This window comes from Macrobrachium rosenbergii, chromosome 24 (genome assembly GCF_040412425.1).
Source record: "Macrobrachium rosenbergii isolate ZJJX-2024 chromosome 24, ASM4041242v1, whole genome shotgun sequence".
NCBI lineage: Eukaryota > Metazoa > Arthropoda > Malacostraca > Decapoda > Palaemonidae > Macrobrachium > Macrobrachium rosenbergii.
In genome coordinates, this window is record NC_089764.1 from 14,749,383 (window position 1) to 14,768,900 (window position 19,518).

The 19,518-nt window shown below is 35.0% G+C and overlaps 1 long non-coding RNA gene across 1 annotated transcript in view; it reads right to left on the bottom strand.

Moving 5' to 3' along the window:
• Positions 1-425: 425 nt before the first annotated feature.
• The window catches only part of LOC136851890 (uncharacterized), a 175,527-nt gene continuing 156,434 nt past the window's right edge, over positions 426-19,518 (bottom strand). The window contains exon 4 of the long non-coding RNA XR_010856988.1: positions 426-790. This is a non-coding gene — a long non-coding RNA (uncharacterized lncRNA). The remainder of the gene's footprint in view (positions 791-19,518) is intronic.

The following is a 19,518-nucleotide window of genomic DNA, read 5'->3' on the forward strand; positions in this document are numbered from 1 at the left end:
TAAGGGATCACTGTTACCTTTAGAGTGTTCAGTCGTAATTTTATTGTTATGAAGGTTCAGGTATCTGGCTGAAGTGAGGTAAATTTTTGGATTTAATAGTTGTGTAATAACCAGGTACTTGATCACTTCGTGACAATATGTACACACACACACACACACACACACACACACACACACATATATATATATATATATATATATATATATATATATATATATATATATATATATACTGTATATATTTTATAGATTTGCTTGTGTGGCTTCATACAGGGACTAACAAAATAACTTTTGAAGCCTGACTGGAAAACCATCATTTTCTAAAACACTTATCTCTTGCAAAAAAAATATGTGATTGCAGATGAATAAAATGCGCCTTGCAAGGCCACTTCAGTCCTGTTTCTCAGTTAAGTGACAGTTTGTATGCGTGAAAGCATTCTGAAAATCCCATCAATGGCACAGTTTCTTCGGGTGCCTGCGTCGGGAAGTACCAAGATGAACGAAGGCCACTGAAACTAATCAACACTCACTGAAATGATTGTAGTCAACCTCATACTTAACTTACCTTCGCTTCAGTCTACCAATGATGGTGTTCAATTTTCCACCGGAAGAAGCCGCCACTTTCTATTAATAATCTTTTTTCTTTTACTTTTGCTCGAAGGTTAGGTAGGCAACCAGTAACCTTGATCAACGTTTCTGTTCTTTAACTTCATCACTGTTCACGAAAATTTTTGTAGACTTTGTGTAAGCACTGCTTGGTTCCGTTGCTCGGTAGTTGAGATCAAGTGTTCTGAAAAGTTTAAAAGCCATTAATATAATTTAATAATATCGCAGATAGACACGAAAAACGTAAAAACATGAATACAAAAACGATAATGTATACATGTAAATTCATATACACACACGCATAAATATATATATATATATATATATATATATATATATATATATATATATATATATATATATGCATATGCATAGTACTATGAATATATGTACTATATAATATATATATATATATATATATATATATATATATATATATATATATATATATATATATATATATATATATATATATATATATATATATATACAGTACATACTTCTATAGTAATACTGTGCAAATGCAAAGCAACATGTAAAAGTCTAACTCCTCAAATATCAATATTTCCAAGTTTCATCTGAACGTTGGGGATAGGCTTAATGTCGAAATAAAAAAAAAATCTGCATCTATCTATTTATGTATGATTGTGCATCTAAACAACTTATCTGAAATTGTTTGGCGCATCATATCACATACATTCTTTCCAAGAACTACACAGCCCTAACATACATTTCCAAAACGTAGTTTGTGCAGATCTTAAAGTCTTCAATATGGAATATCCTAATGCCAGCAGGAAATCTCTTTACTAATGCCCTTATCTATCTCAGGCATATAGAGATAAAATATCTGGACAAGGATAGAAAGAAAAGGCAAAAATGGGGCATACCTGTAAGGGAAGCGTAGACGTCCACCGTCACCCATGCAGCGAGAGAGAGAGAGAGAGAGAGAGAGAGAGAGAGAGAGAGAGAGAGAGAGAGAGAGAGAGAGAGAGAGAGACTGCTAGTGGATTTATGAGACAGATACGGGGAAGATTTGCAATATCAGAATTATTAGCATTTCAATAACGACAAATATGTGATAAAATTACCAAACCAAGTAAGACCCCCAAAATTAGGATAATAATAATAATAATAATAATAATAATAATAATAATAATAATAATAATAATAATAATAATAAGAAGAAGAAGAAGAAGAAGAAGTAGAAGAAGAAGAAGAAGAAGAAGAACCGGGCGTTTAAAAAATGAGAAATAAAAAGGACTCACATGAGAGAAGCATCAGTGATTAGTCTCCGCCTTCATTGCACCTAAAATAAGTACTGCACTCGCAATTTAGCTTAGCCTTTCAAAAATCATATTCAAGGCGGTTTCAAAATCATTTAGCCGGGCCAACTTGCCGGAACCCTGATATTTGAATCCGGTATACATTAATAAACAGATGCAAGTTGTACTACATCTAAGGAACATTTTTCCTCCTTACTTTATCTACCTATCTATCTACATACCTCTCTATCTGTCTATCAGCTCGGAAATCAACTCAAATTTAGCGCATTGCACCCATGCTGAAGTGTGCGTTGAAAGGTTACTTGTCATAATAAGCAGTTTCCATTCGTTTAACCCGATGTTATGACTGACTGCCTTGTGAAATCTTCATACGCAATCCAAGAACTCGGGTGAGTAGTGGTAAAGCTTGGATAACTGTCGCCTCTTGCTTTACCAGAGGGCCGCCCCAACCCCCTCATAACCTTCCCTCTTTGGCTGGACGAATTTGTAGCGTCCCTCGGATTTGATCAAGCTCATTTCTTCTTCGCAGCTTTTCTCCAGGTACGTTTTCACGCACACGTGCATATATATTTATATATGTAACTATCCTTATATATATATATATATATATATATATATATATATATATATATATATATATATATATATACATATATATATATATATGTATGTGTGTGTATATACATATATATATATATATATATATATATATATATATATATATATATACATAAATATGGATGTAATGCAACAAAGCTTCTAACTTTTAAATCAGGGCACGGATGGAATCCTAACTGGTGCAGAAGTATCGTCAGTTATAATTCCTTTCAGGTGTATGGTATTCCCAAGGTATAGAAAGTTCGATATCAAACGGTATTTGCAGTTTAATATTTGTAAATATAAAAGTCACGCGTGCATAAGTGATAAAATTCCATATGATATGCATACATATAGATATATATATATATATATATATATATATATATATATATATATATATATATATATATATATATATATATATATGTGTGTGTGTGTGTGTGTGTGTGTTTGTATAACCCATCAGTCGCATTACAGATTGATATTTTAGGCTGAAATACTGGTAAATATTATCAGATATAAATGTATTTGCAATACCCACAGCGACACACACACACACACACACACACACACACATATATATATATATATATATATATATATATATATATATATTTATATATACACTGTGCGTGTGTGTGTGTACGTGAGTGTGTACATACATCAAATCACATATCAGAAATGGCATTTGCTCTCTTTAAATGAAGTCCCGAGTTTGTCATTTTTCTTCATACTTTTCGAAAGAGATATAATTAAACGGGACTACGTCATATCTACTTATCAAGCTAAAGAGGAACATACGAGTTCTGTCAATGGAAATTTATAATTCTACACGCAAAAGTCGCCTCACTCAATCGCTGCAGTCAAAAGCCTCATGCCATTTGAAGCAGCTGCTCTCATGATCTGAATACTACATTATTCTCTTACTTGCAAATTTTTGGAAGACTTACTTCAGACCTACGCTGGCCACTGAGCACTTTGATAATGGTCCTATTGACTTTTGGCATGGTTTTCAAATAGAGAACGTCCATAAAGTATCGTACCTAAGAGTGTGTGTGAATAAGGAATTGTGGAAGATTTCAGAACTCTATTTTTCTCTTCACTTTAGCTGCTTCAGCCTACGTCAAACACCCTTTTAGGAGGCCGTAGCCTTCAGAGTTCCTCCGCAGCCCTTTTGAGGGACCGACATCCTAAAGTGGGTAGCGCAGTTCGTGGCTATGCAGCTGTCCGTGGGATGAGTTCAGCACATCGTTTACATAACTGTATCTGGTAACGATGCCAGCAAAAAATGTCCCCGTGGTCCTTTGACATTGGACAGATTCCTTAAAATACAGAAGAACCACGATAGAAATAATTTTTCTTCGATACAACAGCCTCCCTCGCCTTTGAAATTACAAGCCTGATAAAGGGCAGTTCACAAATGTCGATACTAAAGCAGCAATTCAGCAGATGTATCCTCCCAACTAATTTAATGAAGGAAGAGGAGTTGATTTATCATTCAGCAGCCTGCAGTTAAGTCAAACATGTATTAAGATAAAACAAATACCATCGTCACCACCACCATCATCAAAACTAATAATAACGGCAACGCAAGCACACACACTCGTGTTATATAAATGCACACACACACATATATATATATAATATATATATATATATATATATATATATATATATATATATATATATATATATATATATATATACATATATATATACATGTATATATAATATAATAGTTTTTCATAGCTCAAGTTTTCTATTCTTTTATACTGTACATCTCATCCTCGCTTAAACTACTGCATAAATTATTTACTCGCCAAAGCAGCAATAGGTAAGCTGCAAAGATAAAGGGTTATCCCCAAACCCTGCTAATTCGTTTGCAGTCTACTGAAGTTTCTCAAAAAACGTCAGCGCAGATTTAGAGTTAATAACCGTTGTCAATATCCAATAGACAAAACATAACTGGAGCAAAGAGACGAATACAAAGCAGATGTCGATGGAGTTTTATTCGTCTGTATTTCCAATTCTTGACATATCATCTACCACGGATACACAGTTATCGTTGAGAGAGAGAGAGAGAGAGAGAGAGAGAGATGACTGCAAGGGTTCACCTGTTTTACCAGAAGGCTTTTCTGCAAAGACAGTAAGATACTATTGGTTTGAAGTCCACGAATTGCGCTTGGCGACCTGTTAACTATACCTCACTACGGTCACCCATGGCGATGACAAAGAAAAAGCATTATTATAATTTTGTAGATCTTCAGCTGTCTTGAAGGTCTTAACTTTAAATAGGTTTGGTCTCACTGAGATAGCCGCTTTCTGTCTTGAGGATCTTTTCGGTCATAATGAAGTGCAAAGAAGAGACTTTCGTTGCGTATTTGTCCATCCGTTCCAGAACTCATATTCTTTTATCGATAAAAGCATCGGCCGATTGCTTAGAAATGCATTTATGCACGTGTACTAATTGGACTTAGTCCAATTAATTTTATCACGCCATATCATTTGAGAGAGAGAGAGAGAGAGAGAGGAAATTTCGAGCACCATGTTCCTAAATCCAGTTTAAGCTTGCGCTTCGAGTTCGCCGAATCCAACTTCCTTCATTTCTGTGCCGTCCACATGAGACCCTCAAGGCCACAGGTCACACAAATCTTTCCCTTTAATTAACATAAGCGCCGACATTCTTTCCTTAGTACCAATAACATTTGATTCCCTTCAGCTTTCATTTACACCTTTTCTTCGCCGTTTCTTTTTCTCCTTTTCACGTCGCCTGCGCTGGGCATGGCAGTTAAGCGGACCCTCTTGCCGTCCTTCGTACAAGAAAATAAATAAATCGCTTCGCAGGTAACTCTGACCTATACCTCGTCCATGTCCTTGGAGATGCAGGTTGCAAATTTATCATTTTATTATTTCCGAAGAGATTCCTGCATGTTGCACCGTTCTAAGTTTCGTCTTCACATAATCAACGAGAGACTCGAGAGCAAAATAAGAAGGTAGTCTTTGTCATTTTCGTACTTTAACTGCCCAACCAAAGATGAACGACCTCATAAGATAAACAAAGAAATTTCATCAGCTGACGCCGAAATAAACTACCGTATCAAAGATCCTAAATCTAACCCGACACAGCACCTCGAAGGTTAAAATAAAATAAAATAAAATAAATGAATAAAAAGTAGTCTTGGGTAGTGTGCCTCCTGATTCATGATATAAATTACTTTCAGGAATTCAAACCTAGTAACGTGAATTCAGTTCAGTTGCATTACTGATTTCAGGACGACACCAAACGCCGCTTGCGAGCGAGATAACAAGTACAACAAATACATTCACATACAGAAAATAAGCAAACGAACACAGCAGCATCACAGATCTACTCCCTGCGAGAGGCATCACATGAAGCAACGACGCGCCAATCCAAATATACCGTAAGTATATAAGCTAAATACAAAGACAATTGCGGAAGAGAAGACCAGACTGCGACGTCACTACGAAACTCATTCTGACTGAGATGATGATGCCAGAGAGTATCATTACATGTGGGCTGTGCTTCCACGAAAGAGTAAAAAAAAAAAAAATTAATAAAAATAACACGGTAAGGCGTTTGGATACCTCCTCTGCACCGAATGGAGATGCGAATCTCTGAATGTAAGTGAATGGATATCTTATCCACGGATAATACTTAGGTCAGAATTCTTCTCCCATACTACTGTTGCTGTCTTGGGAAGGCTTTGTAATAACCTGGTGGGTTTGAATACGATTCTCCGTGGTTTTTTTATTTTCTTTGTTTTTTGTATTTGTTTATTTTTTGTCTTAACGCCAAGGATAATTTGCAAAGGCTGAAGAGACAGGCATTTTAGAAAAATTTCATTAATAATATTGATAATAATATAAAGTAACGATTCATATTAACACTTTCTATTCTTTCGTTGCCATTACTGCTTGCTGCTACTGCCAGTTGTTCTGTCATTCAGGGAGATTATAACAATATCATTATTATACAAAAAAGCAGGAATTTTAATAATATAATACAAGATATTCTATAACGCTGTCATCCACAATGAACAGGAAGGCTCGCAGTTTGGTATGATAATATAAAATGCTATTTTAAATTGTTATTGTAGTGTGTCCTTGATTTGTCAGAATTAATCCTCAGCCTCTTTTTATTTGCGTTTTTATTTCTCTGAATATGTGTTTACTTCGATAGTTGTTGTTTTCAAGTTAATTCCATTATCTCTCTCTCTCTCTTTTTAAATAAGGGTATCTATCCTGTGGAAACATGCCCAACAAACTATTGGCCTTTAGACTTTTAATAATAATAATAATAATTATAATAATAATAATTCTCAGAAATAGATGATATTTGTCGCTCATCAATAATGCCACTGCCGAGAGGAACTGAGGGAATTCGTTCGTCTACGTTTCATTTTTTTAATGCAAACGCCGACGGAGTAGGCAACTTTTAATTCATTTTACCTAGTCCGAGCAAAACTGAGAGAAGAAAACGAAAAGAAAGAAAAGGCAACGTCTAGCCCACCTCGTCAGTTTTGACAATGTCTCCCCAACTTCAGTCTTCGTTCAATTATTCCCTTCACTAACTCCGATATTCAGGAGGCCAGAGACAAGATGTACATGGCTGAAAATTACCCAGCAGTGTCCAGAGACATCTCGGGTTAGCGTTCCATAATGACGTACTCGTATTTCTGAGTTTAACTCTGAAGGAAACTGAATCCAGATACCTAGACTGAAGATATGAGAATGATATGCAGTCATTTGTTTATTCATGAAGTCACAAGAGGTATTTGAAAAATAGGTGAGACTATGAGATATGAGTGGAGTAAATTAAAAAGCACTTGAAAAATAAATGAAATTGTATGAAATAAGAATAAAGTAAACTAAAGAGCAGCTGAGAAATAAGTGAGATTGTATGATATATGAATGAGGTGAAATGAAAAGCAGGAGTGAAATTAGTTAAATTACTGATTGAATATTTTCATTTAATCAAAGAACAGACTGAGGAAGACATCCTGAAGCAGAAGCCTTAATAAAATATAAAAAACTCATTGACTGATTTGAATTACAGCACTGTTCGTGATTAAAGTTCTTACTTATAAGGAAAGATTTGCGAGATGGTCATTCAGAATGATCAGACTCATAAATTTCATTTTTCACTATCTTGTTTCAGATTATCAAAAGAGAGAGAGAGAGAGAGAGAGAGAGAGAGAGAGAGAGAGAGAGAGAGAGAGAGAGAGAGGCCGGGACTGGATTCCAGGCATTTGAAATGTTTAAAATTAAGTTATTTTAGAGAGGTCGGGACTGGATTCCAGGCATTTGAAATGTTTAAAATTAAGTTATTTCTCTCTCTCTCAGTTTTTGAACAGTTGACCTAAACGACCCATTCTGCTAAACACGGATATAGTCTAACCTTTCCTCTTTACCCAATGAAGAAAAGATACGCTTTAACAGTAGTCATAAATTTTCCAAGCTGCTTTGTATGTCAGCCTTTTGATTCCTATTTGGAACCTTCGTTACAAAATTGCATATTATTTCCTAATGCCGCAAAAGATGTTGATATTCATGAAACCAAGAAGAGGAGCTATACTTAAAATAATTACTAAAATAAAAAGAGGCACTTTTATGCCATATCTGCATTCATGAAGAAATCGTCTTACTTGCTGTATAAACACTTATGTGGAAACAGACTCTGCAATAAGAAAATAGGTTACAATGTAACATAAACTGGATATTATCATATACGCGATCCTAAGACAATCGTAAAAGATGAGGAAGAAGAAGAAATTAGTGAATGGAAGACAGTAAATCTCTTGTGCAAGTAGACATCATGACTTAACGACATACATCCCAAGATGCGTATCTGTGATGTTTTTGGTCAAAAGATTTTTTTTTATAAACTCCAATGCCTTTTACATAAGGACACTTCAAAGAACGTGATGGCACGAGGTCCAGGGTAACTCAACAGTATTCGTTTTCGAAGATAAACAAATACATCTAGGTAACTCAGATGAACAACAGTCAGTGAAATATGTAACGATTTTTAGCGTTTGCCGTCATACTTATGAATTCTCTATTAGCTTCCGTTTCTCCATAATATCTAGTTTTCCATCAAATTAAGAAGAGATTTCATTCTCTTATTATATATCTAAGGATCCTGCTTTTTTCCCCTCTCTTTTCTAAGTCTTTCCTGAAGACCTGATCTCGAGGAGGACAACATTCAGTTCGTAGCACATTCTATGGGTGCGTCCACATTACAAAACATGTCGGCATCCATATCACAAACAATCATCTGGAAATGGCCACCAAATGGAATGTTTTCATCCATGTACATCAAGATCCGTTCACCTGTTCTTTAGATATCCTGCTCAGACACATACACACACACACACACACACGCACAGACACATGGCTGAGAACTGGATAATCTACTTTCAACTTCGCTGGCGGAGGTAATGAACTCTTCGGTAAAATCCCCAAATGCACAAATACATTTCCATCCTCAGTCCTCGCGGGAGACCAGCTGAATCCAAATAAATGACTTTATTGGAGGGTAAACCGAGAAAACATGGAGAGTATAACATGTGAATACGTATGACTCATAAATCAGAATCACGTATGCATGTATGTATATATGTATGAATGTACCTGTGACAGGAAGCAGGACTTGAGACAAACATGAGCTTTTTAAAAGGGGCCCCATATTATACTGCTAAGATATAAGTGAAAAAATAGAGCAGATTTTCTACTTATTAAGTCACTGAGTCCCACTAGTGTTAAGCCTGAAATAGGAATCCCTGGTAATTGTGAAGAAACAATTCTGAAAAAACTCGACAGAATGAAACGAGATCGTGAGATCTCGATAGCTACTAGAAACATAAAAATCAGAGAAAATGCTGACTGCTATTACGAACAAGAACAAGTAAAAAAATACGCCAAAGTTTCTTCGGCGCAATCGAGTTTTCTGTACAGCGTATAATGCTGTATGAAACTTTTCAGCCACCACGGCCCGTGAAGCTTTTAGCAGCGGCCCATGAATCTTTCAGCCACGGCCTGTTGGTGGCCTGTGTTGTTGGCACTTATAGGTACCAGACGCAAGATCATGGCTAACTTTAATCTTAAGTAAAATAAAAACTACTAAAGCTAGAGAGCTGCAATCTGGTATCTTTGATGACTGGAGGGTTGATGATCAATACGCCAATTTGGAGCCCTCTAGCCTCAGTAGTTTTTAAGATCTGAGGGCGGACAGAAAAAGTGCGGACGGACAGACAAATAGTCATCTCAACAGTTTTCTTTTACAGAAAACCAAAAGAGACAAAAGGGAAAAGGCACAAGCGCTATCCTTGGATGTCGACTGCTAACAGAAACAAGTTAAAGACGAAAGAAGAGCAACAGGTAACGCCTTCAAGGTTTTTTTTTTTTTCATTGGTAAGATCACTTATCCTAAATGCCAGACATGCTTTATTGCAGAGTACATGGCTAAGGGACTTAAAAACAATGACTGGCTGTGTTCACACTTTGGGAAGGTCGCTGTGCCTGCTTTTGTGTTGTAGCTCGAAGTCTTACTACACGTGGATATCGCGTAGACTGTAAAGCATCAAAGATGATATGTAGTAAAAACAGAGCCGTGGCAGAAGTTAAAGCAGAAATTTAAGGGTTAATAAGGCATGGTTTTCTTAAGCACTGGTGTGAATCCACCTCTATATAAATGACAACAAATAAAATGGTGTAATGAAACTTAAAACGATTAACACTGTGAAGAGAGATCAATCTGTCGCCCTATAAAACGAATTTTACAAAAGCTTTATATTTCATTGGCCCCTTTTCTCGAAAAGCATTTCAGAGTATTATAATGAGGCAATATTTTTTGTTCATAACTTTTATCTGAGCAAAAACATTCTTTCCAAATATATTATCAAAAAAACAGTGTATGCAGTTATGCAGACGTATGTTTTTACACACAAACACACACGCAGAGAGAGAGAGAGAGAGAGAGAGAGAGAGAGAGAGAGAGAGAGAGAGAGAGAGAGAGAACTGTGAAGTTTGCAAGTATGACTGGAAAAAGATTTTTGCTTTCAGTGTGGAAATGTTTTGACAAGAAATTCTGTTGCGATGCTCCTTACTGCCACTGTAAACCAAACAGGCCCTGAAAATCCAGGAGGCTTCTATATTTATATGCATTCATAACCTTGACTGTAGATTTTTGCCAGGAATGACGAAAATCACTGAACATTCATGGAAAATGAAATTAGAGGGAATTTTAAGGATACAACCCCACCAGTGTTCGTGCTCATTTGCATATCATGAGCACTAATGGTTTTTATATCCATGAAAGTTCTTCCAGCATTCAATGCCAGGCCGCCACCAGATGGGAGTAATATGCATGGTCGTATGAGAATTAGATCATTCCCTGCAATATCACACAACAAACATACACATTTGCTTATTCATTTATTCAATGATCCAGTTCGGTAGCACATCAGTACTCAAAAACTCATTCGAGTAACAATAAACTATCAAAGAGAAACTCGAGACGGTGAACAATGTCTAACAAATCTTGGTAGCTGTCAAAAGGTCCGAATGAACGACGAAGGCATCCCACGCACTCCCTACCATTCAAGAAAATTTCCAACTAATGACATCAAAGTAGCCCGAGTTCGGTGTACTGCACCAGGATAGGAAACTCAAGGTTATGACGTCACAACATGGATCAAGGACAGCGAAAAATGGGTCAAAAGCAATCTGTTTAATAGCTCCGAAATTTAAGGGGAACTGACTTTACATAGGGTTGTATGAACCCACAATTAAAAGATAATAGTTTGATTCGTTTAGTGCATTAGGCTGAGGACTTTTGTGACATCACGTAATTATGACGTGGCAAAAGATATCACAGAGAGAGAGAGAGAGAGAGAGAGAGAGAGAGAGAGAGAGAGAGAGAGAGAGAGAGAGAGATTGGTATCTTATTTTCCAACCTTTAAATGGAAGAACCGTTCGTCATAGAAGATTTTATGGCCTCAAACTGGAAAAAAGATTGAATGTATTGCAACATAAAATTAGGTTACCTAATTGCTCGAGGATTAAGAATTTAGTAGATGGATGTCATACAGATAAGAATGGGAATACTATAGTAACCTATCGTTTTTAGTGCTATTTTAAAAGATGATATCTGTAGGTATCAAAAACGTAGAGTACATTCGTTCATTATATAATCATTTCTTCATAAACTGACAGTATCATCAAGACGGATTATTCATAGGAGAAACTCGCGATAATTTGATGCCTAGATCATCACAGCTACAAATCAGCGAGAAAACAATAAACAGGTAGATATGTGAGGAGATATCTATAACCCTCCTGCTTTTTTAAATCTTAGCCATGACCTCCCGAATGGAGTCAAGCAATCTAGAGAGGAGACAGTGACGGGGAAGCCACCCAGTAATACGTAAGTGAAGATAATTATGCTCTCAGATCGACAAGTCGACCCTTGGGCTGATGCAACAAAGTTTCAGAACGAAGAGAAAAATATCCCAAAGCAAGTTTTGAGTATAAAAGAAAAGAAATCATGAGTCAGCCACGTTCTTTTATGCAATGTTCACGGTCCATGATGACACGAAATTACAATTCCGGGATAAATCGAGTCTCACCAACGCGGCCGCTGATTTGATCTATAATTTGAAGATATTTCTTGTCTTATGCATTGCTGACAAGGCAGATAAAATTCAAAGCGCAAGATGGTCGTGTTTCGCCTCATGTACTTCATGAACCCGTTTATTGATCTTTAGTATTCAGCTCATATATATATATATATATATATATATATATATATATATATATATATATATATATATATATATATAATATATATATATACATGTATATAATAAATTTATATATGTGTGCGTGCTGTGTCTGTATGTAAATAAACAAATAAATATAGATAGACAGACAGAAAAATAGAGAGAACATATTGTCAAAATTCAGTTTCAAATATGTTTTCTCTCTCTCTCTCTCTCTCTCTCCTTCTCTCTCTCTCTCTCATGACCTTCTGATACTGAAAGTGAAAATTTATTATCATTCCAGTCATGATGAAGCTGCAAAATCTTGGCTCTTTTCAGTTCTTTGCTATTGTTTTATTCTTTCCTGCAGACTACACTGAAAACAATGTCAGGGTAGAGAAATTATAAATTACGTTATCATTATTATATAATGACGTTTGAGTACATTGCACACACAAGAACAATCTGACCCTTTTCAAAAACTTAAGTAGTGAATTTGTTTTATTCCTTAACAACTTAGTTGTTTCTTGCAGAAGATTAAATCAATTTTAAAATTACAGGAAAACTCAAATAAAAATATGGGTAAAAACAGCGGCAGTTGCGTTTGATACCAGAAGTCTGGCTCCAAAATGCTTCACAGTAACCTACAGGTAACTTTGGATTTCTAATCTACCATCTGATACGGAATCTCAGCTCAGTTTCAGAAATCGCAAAAAAAAAAAAAAAAAAATTACTGTAATTTCCATAAATTTTAGAAATCGTAATATACTTTATCTTGTAGTCTGCTTTTGCCAATAATTCTAAAGGGAAAAAAATACATACGAATCATTTATACATCTGCAATGTATAAATGTATAAATGCAATGGTATGTGACTCAAAGAACAGCCTTGTTTTCAAGGTAATCAGTATATCGCTTAATAGTAATATTCGCTGAAAGCTAAGTTTTCAATTGTTCTGCAGAATCGTCTTATTTAAGGAATTTTCTGAACCTTCTCTAACTTAAGCATGAACTGAAAATCTTGTAGTTTACAGCCTCCATTAATTTTAATGGTTGAAAAAAAACACATTCCCTGCCTCAGAATTAATGACAGTAACAGTGATAATTGAAAGAGGAAGAAGCCACAGATTGACGGAGCGAATAGCATCGCTAATTGCTTATCAGAAAAAGAAATCCACTCATTACCGAACTGCTCACAATTTACGCTAAAGGTCACATCCGTTGCATGTCTTGGCTTCCGAGTATTGGTTATAGTTAAGCTGCTCTTCACGAAGCGCGAGTCTTGCATGTAACACTGACTAGTCATTAATATCATTGACTCAATTAAGGGAAATTGATATGTTATCACCTGATGAAAACGCAAACACACACATATATATATATACTGTATATATATACATATATATGTATATAAATACAAATTTATATGTGCATGCATAATATATATGTATATGTATATATATACATATATGTGTGAGTGTGTGCGTTTTCATTAAGAGATGGCATATCAACTTTCCTTAATGGGGTTAATGATATTAATGACTAGTTAGGGTTATATACAAGCCTCACGCTTGGTTAAGAGCAGTGTATACACACACACACACACACACACACAAACACACACACACACACACACATATATATATATATATATATATATATATATATATATATATATATATATATATATATATATATATATATAATCCACAGTCTTGGAATGCATTCAAGAATTCGCCTGGCCCTGTAGTTTTCCCATCTGAACATAGTGATCTCTTCCCGTAGACTTTCGTGAAAGGAAACCTTTTTGTTACCACATACGAAAGCTTTTGGACCCAGTTCCCATTGCATTTTTAAAACAAAATGAACCATCACCATCATCAATATTAATACCTATATCATTATTATGACAGTTGTAACAAAAAACAACAACAAAACAATAGTAATCATAAAAATAAGAATACCAGCAAAAACAGTTCCTGTTCAAGCAAAAATTGAACTGTTTCATAACTGGAAGCAGGAAGGGGAAAATCCCCGTTAATAATGAAGGCATCATCACAATGAAAGAAGGATACGGAAGGAGATCCTTCACTGACTCAACCGTGATTACAGGAAAAAAAAACACGTAAATAAAATAGGAAGCGAATCGATGCCTAAATGACAAAGCAGGGAATACGTAATTATTATGCCATCAAAGAAACGAATCTGGGAGGAGAGAGAGAGAGAGAGAGAGAGAGAGAGAGAGAGAGAGAGAGAGAGAGAGAGAGAGAGAGAGGTGCTTTAAGGCCTTACGTCAGTGAGGCATTTCCCCTGTTGAATCTTCATCTTAACTTCGTTGGCGTTGTCATCACTTTATAATGAATAATGCTGATCATTATCATCATAATCGTCCAGTCATCATCAACTTATTATAATACGGTACCTCTGTTCATGTAGAAATTAATACGATAATAATTCGATATTACCATGATACTCATTACACACACAAAAAAACAAGAAAATAGCAGCGGCAACAATAATAATGATAATATGAGCAAAAAGAGAGGAACAGAGCATTAAAGCATGTACTTGGATGCCCCAAAGAGAAAGTGTTACGCAAGACCCACCGAGGGCGGTCATCCAAATTCACATCACTGACAAAGAATTAACCCTGAATCTCATCGCATTTACATACAAAAGTATAACTTATTCCGAATGAAAGTGAAAATAAAAACCGACAGTATTTCTGCCAAAACTTAAAAAAAAAAAAAAAAAATCTGCCACATAAACACTCAAAGAACATGATAATAGAATCATAAATATACAGATGAAAATGAAAGCAAGGATATACAACACTATAGCAGAATTAATAATAAAAAAAAGTTCCTCAAAATAACATTCAAAGAACAAGAGAACACGAAAGCAATTACTAAGTGACAGCTGAGACACGGACGAACTTCGATAACCTAAAGAGTGCCGTGCTCAGAGGAAAAAATATAAAAGGGTTGTAGGGACAAAACACGGAAGTCCTTAAGACGACATATCATCACATCCCCAAGTTGCAGAGGACGCAACCTGGATTAGTGGTGTTGCAAAGTGCCGCCATTCTGATGAATTCCCAAGCCTGCTACTGTGTCACCTGTCCTTGCGCGTCTGTCTGGAACGCCATTTCTGTAACTGATTGACACTGTATATCGTTAACAGCAACATTATTTATCCACATGAGTGTGATGAGATGGTGTGTTTTGTTCACAAATTAGATTGCAGATCAAAACAACCGAGAAACAATAAAATATTTCACCATCCCCATTTAAATGACAAAGATAGTGATATCAACTATGGCAGGATAGCGCTATCAGCAAGCAAGGAGCAAACAGCCCACTCATGGAAATATAAATGATGGTCTGATAACGACAACGATGGCTATCAAGAAAATGCTGCCGATTAAAAAAAGAAACAAAAACTGCGGCAGTGACAACACTTCGGAAACAAAAGGTGGGGAGAAGGTAGCATGCAAGGTGAGCCTGACATCAAACGGCGTCTTGCAACACAAGCAGAGAGGGACATATCAGTTGCCTCTTAAACGAAGAAAGCAACTTTGAACACTAGACAGGTTTACTGTCAAATTTGGCTTTCCGGAAACCTGGATATTCGAGTACCTTCATCGATATTAGAACCGTGAATCCTATCATCGGGGTACAGAGAAAAATTACTTTCTACAACGCCATTCTTATGTCTAAGCAATTGTTGACATTGCAGTCGTAGAAGATGATTACTGGATATAATGTAATGTAAATGGTTTAACATATTTGCCCTAATAATCTTTATTAATTTTTGCCGCTGAATTTCATTTTAATTCGATGCTCTCACAAGATAATAATAATAATAATAATAATAATAATAATAATAATAATAATAATGATAATAATAATTAATGCCCCTACTTCTACATAATAAAAATTAACCACTTCTACTACCGCTACTATTATTATTACTAATAATAATAATAATAATAATAATAATAATAATAATAATAATGGCTACGGGATTCTTGAACAGCCGGTATTACCAGTTGCAGTTATAATGACACATATTACTGATGAAGGTCGTTGGAAGATAAAAGACGGAAAACGAGAGGAAAAGTATTTAAATAATTAACAGAAGAAAAAAAAAAAATAATCACACTTCCTCCCTATTTCCACCAGGAAAGAAAGAAGATAAAGGAGCGAAACAATCAGTATTGGATATTCTTTATATGGAAAATTTTAGGCACCTGACGGGCAGTGTATAATAAAAAAAATCAAATTAAAAATAAGACTCAGGAAACTGAAGTGAATTTCAGAAAGACAAAATTTTCTTATTAGTAATTAATAGTGAAACCGACAGTAAATAAAATCTGTTTATTAGCGTATGGATAAAGATGTCACGTTAAAATACTGGCGTGAGCTGCAAGATCTTAGGCAAGAATTTTATATACCAGAATCTATCAAAGGTGGATTTTTCATAATAATAATAATAATAATAATAATAATAATAATAATAATAATAATAATAATAATAATAAAATAATAATAATAATAATAATAATAATAATAATAATAATAATAATTTATATAATAATAATACTGCACTGAATTACATCCCATTAAATAACTGATAAAACAAATGAAAAAATAAGATATATATTCATATGTGTGTAAATAAATAACTCGAAATATATAAACCAATGGAAAAATTATCTTCCATTGACATTACACTGGAAAACTTTCTCCTGAACCTTGGCAGTGTAGATCATACCAGGGACTACTACTGTATTATACTTGTTAGACCGCTTGACCAGCTGACCTTCGAGGCTCAAAGTAAATGCTGAGCAAGTATTATTAATTTGACGTTACATCAGTCTTCCTTTCTTTCAAAAATGGACAAGATTATAGTTTGATAGCGCAAGGTTAACGGCCTTCTCTGATAATCAGCCAAGCGTTAATGAAACCTGCAACGCAAATTAGCGGGACTGAGCAGGTGTCAATGAATTAGCATATAGACAAGAGGCTAAAAGATATATACAGTACATATATATATATATATATATATATATATATATATATATATATATATATATATATATATATATATATATATATATATAGTGAACAAAAAGGAGGTGGAACAGGGGTTTGTTCCAATGAACCAAGTTGTTCCACAGTTACAACAACAGGGTAAGGCACACGACCTTTTTTTCCAACAAGATGGGCCCCTCCACATTATTGAAGAGCAGTATCTCGATGAAACATTTCCCGAGAAATGGATTGGCTGAAGAGGACCAGTTGATTGGCCAGCACGTTCACCTGACTTTACCCCGATTGATTTTTTTCTTTGGGGGAGTACTCAAAGACAAAGTTTATAGTCGAAAACCACAAAGTGTTGGTGATTTGAAAAATGACATCGGAGATGCATTTCAAGAAATTAATACACAAAGAGACTTGTGTAAAAATGTTTGTCGATGCGTGAAAGGTGGACTTCAAAGGTGTGTAAATTGTGATGGACATATATATATATAATATATATATATATATATATATATATATATATATATATATATATATATATATATATATATATATATATATATATATATATAATTGAACAAATGTAGGTGGAGGGCAGATGATATTTATTTTGAGATTACATATACAGTTATATTAACTAATACAATTGAATTTTTATGAACAATTATTACATGTACAATTAAATTTCATCGTATACAATAATACAATACAAAGGCAATGAATATCTTATTAATGCAGCTGCTCAAAGTGCTGTCCATCACAATTTACACACCTTTGAAGTCCACCTTTCACGCTTCGACAAACATTTTTGCACAAGTCTCTTTGTGTATTAATTTCTTGAAATGCATCTCTGATGTAATTTTTTAAATCACCAACACTTTGTGGTTTTCGACTATAAACTGTCTTTGAGTACTCCCCCAAAAAAAAAAAAATATATATATATATTATATAGAAAACCATATTCATATGAACATTTCATAAATTCAGTGTAAATAAACATATATATAATACTGCATAAAATATTGCACTTCAAAAGACATAAAAAGTAATAGAGAGTGAGAGATACATTGTTTATGTCGAGGAAAACATTTCCTCTTCGAATTGTATGAGGCTTGATAATCATAAGTTTTGTCTGTAATTAAAGGAAATTAGTAATTAAAAGCATTGAAACAAGTTATAATTTTTATAACAGCACTATGCAAATCAAGGTATTTTCACAATCGCTTGCTATTTCCTGTTTACTGTATTCCCCGTTTTCCTGATCCTTATTTGCGTTGTGAGGGAAATGTACGTATTCGTTCTTTTCCTTTGCAGGTTTGACGCTTGAAAGAATTAATACATACCTTGGAACAGACAATAAACTTTAAGAATTAATTCAATCATCCTGCAGTCGCTGATGTGACTCTCCGTAAGAAGTCAAATGCCACCCGTGCTGTGCTACTGTTTCTGAGACCTATAATTAAAACCAGACTGCTAATTATAGCAAAGCACATTGCTGGGGGAATGGGTGGATGGGGGTTAGGGGGGAGCTTCTTTTTATTAATTTTTCGGTCGGTTGGTTGTTCATGTCTTCGTTAGTCCTTCATCAGGAAGGCTACTGGGTACTGATTTTATCTATTCATTTGATTTTCATCTTTGCTTGATTTGATCTCGTAACGTTGTGCTCCTGGAAAGAAAATAATGTTCTGTATCTTCTTGTTAAAGTCTCACGTTTTCTCGAGGCTAAGCGCCTAAACGTGGGTAAACTATCGGCGGCGAATAATCCAAGGTACTTGAATTTTCCCACGGTAAGTTAGCCTTTGTGGTCAGCAAGGTCCAGAGCAAAGGTATTTTACAGACTTTGGCCGTAAGGATGTAGTCGCAGGCGCTCCGCTGGACAATTCAACCCTGATTGGGCTTCTCCCTTTCTATCATATATTCTACGAATCAAAGCTTGTTGGACGATTATGGCTCAGTCAATGTTCCTATTTGAGTACATTCATACCATAAAAAACGTTACTTTACCGTCTTACGTGTACACGTCAGTGCATTATTCCAATTACATATTCCACCTTTTTGCATTAATTCATTTTGCAAGCCAAAGGCAAATGAACAACATAGCAGAAGCGCTCCAATGGTAAATATACACCGCTAGGAGTTTTACTTCCAAAGTCCATACTAAGGTCTTATACTCAGCCCCGGTTATCTGGACCACGCGATAAAC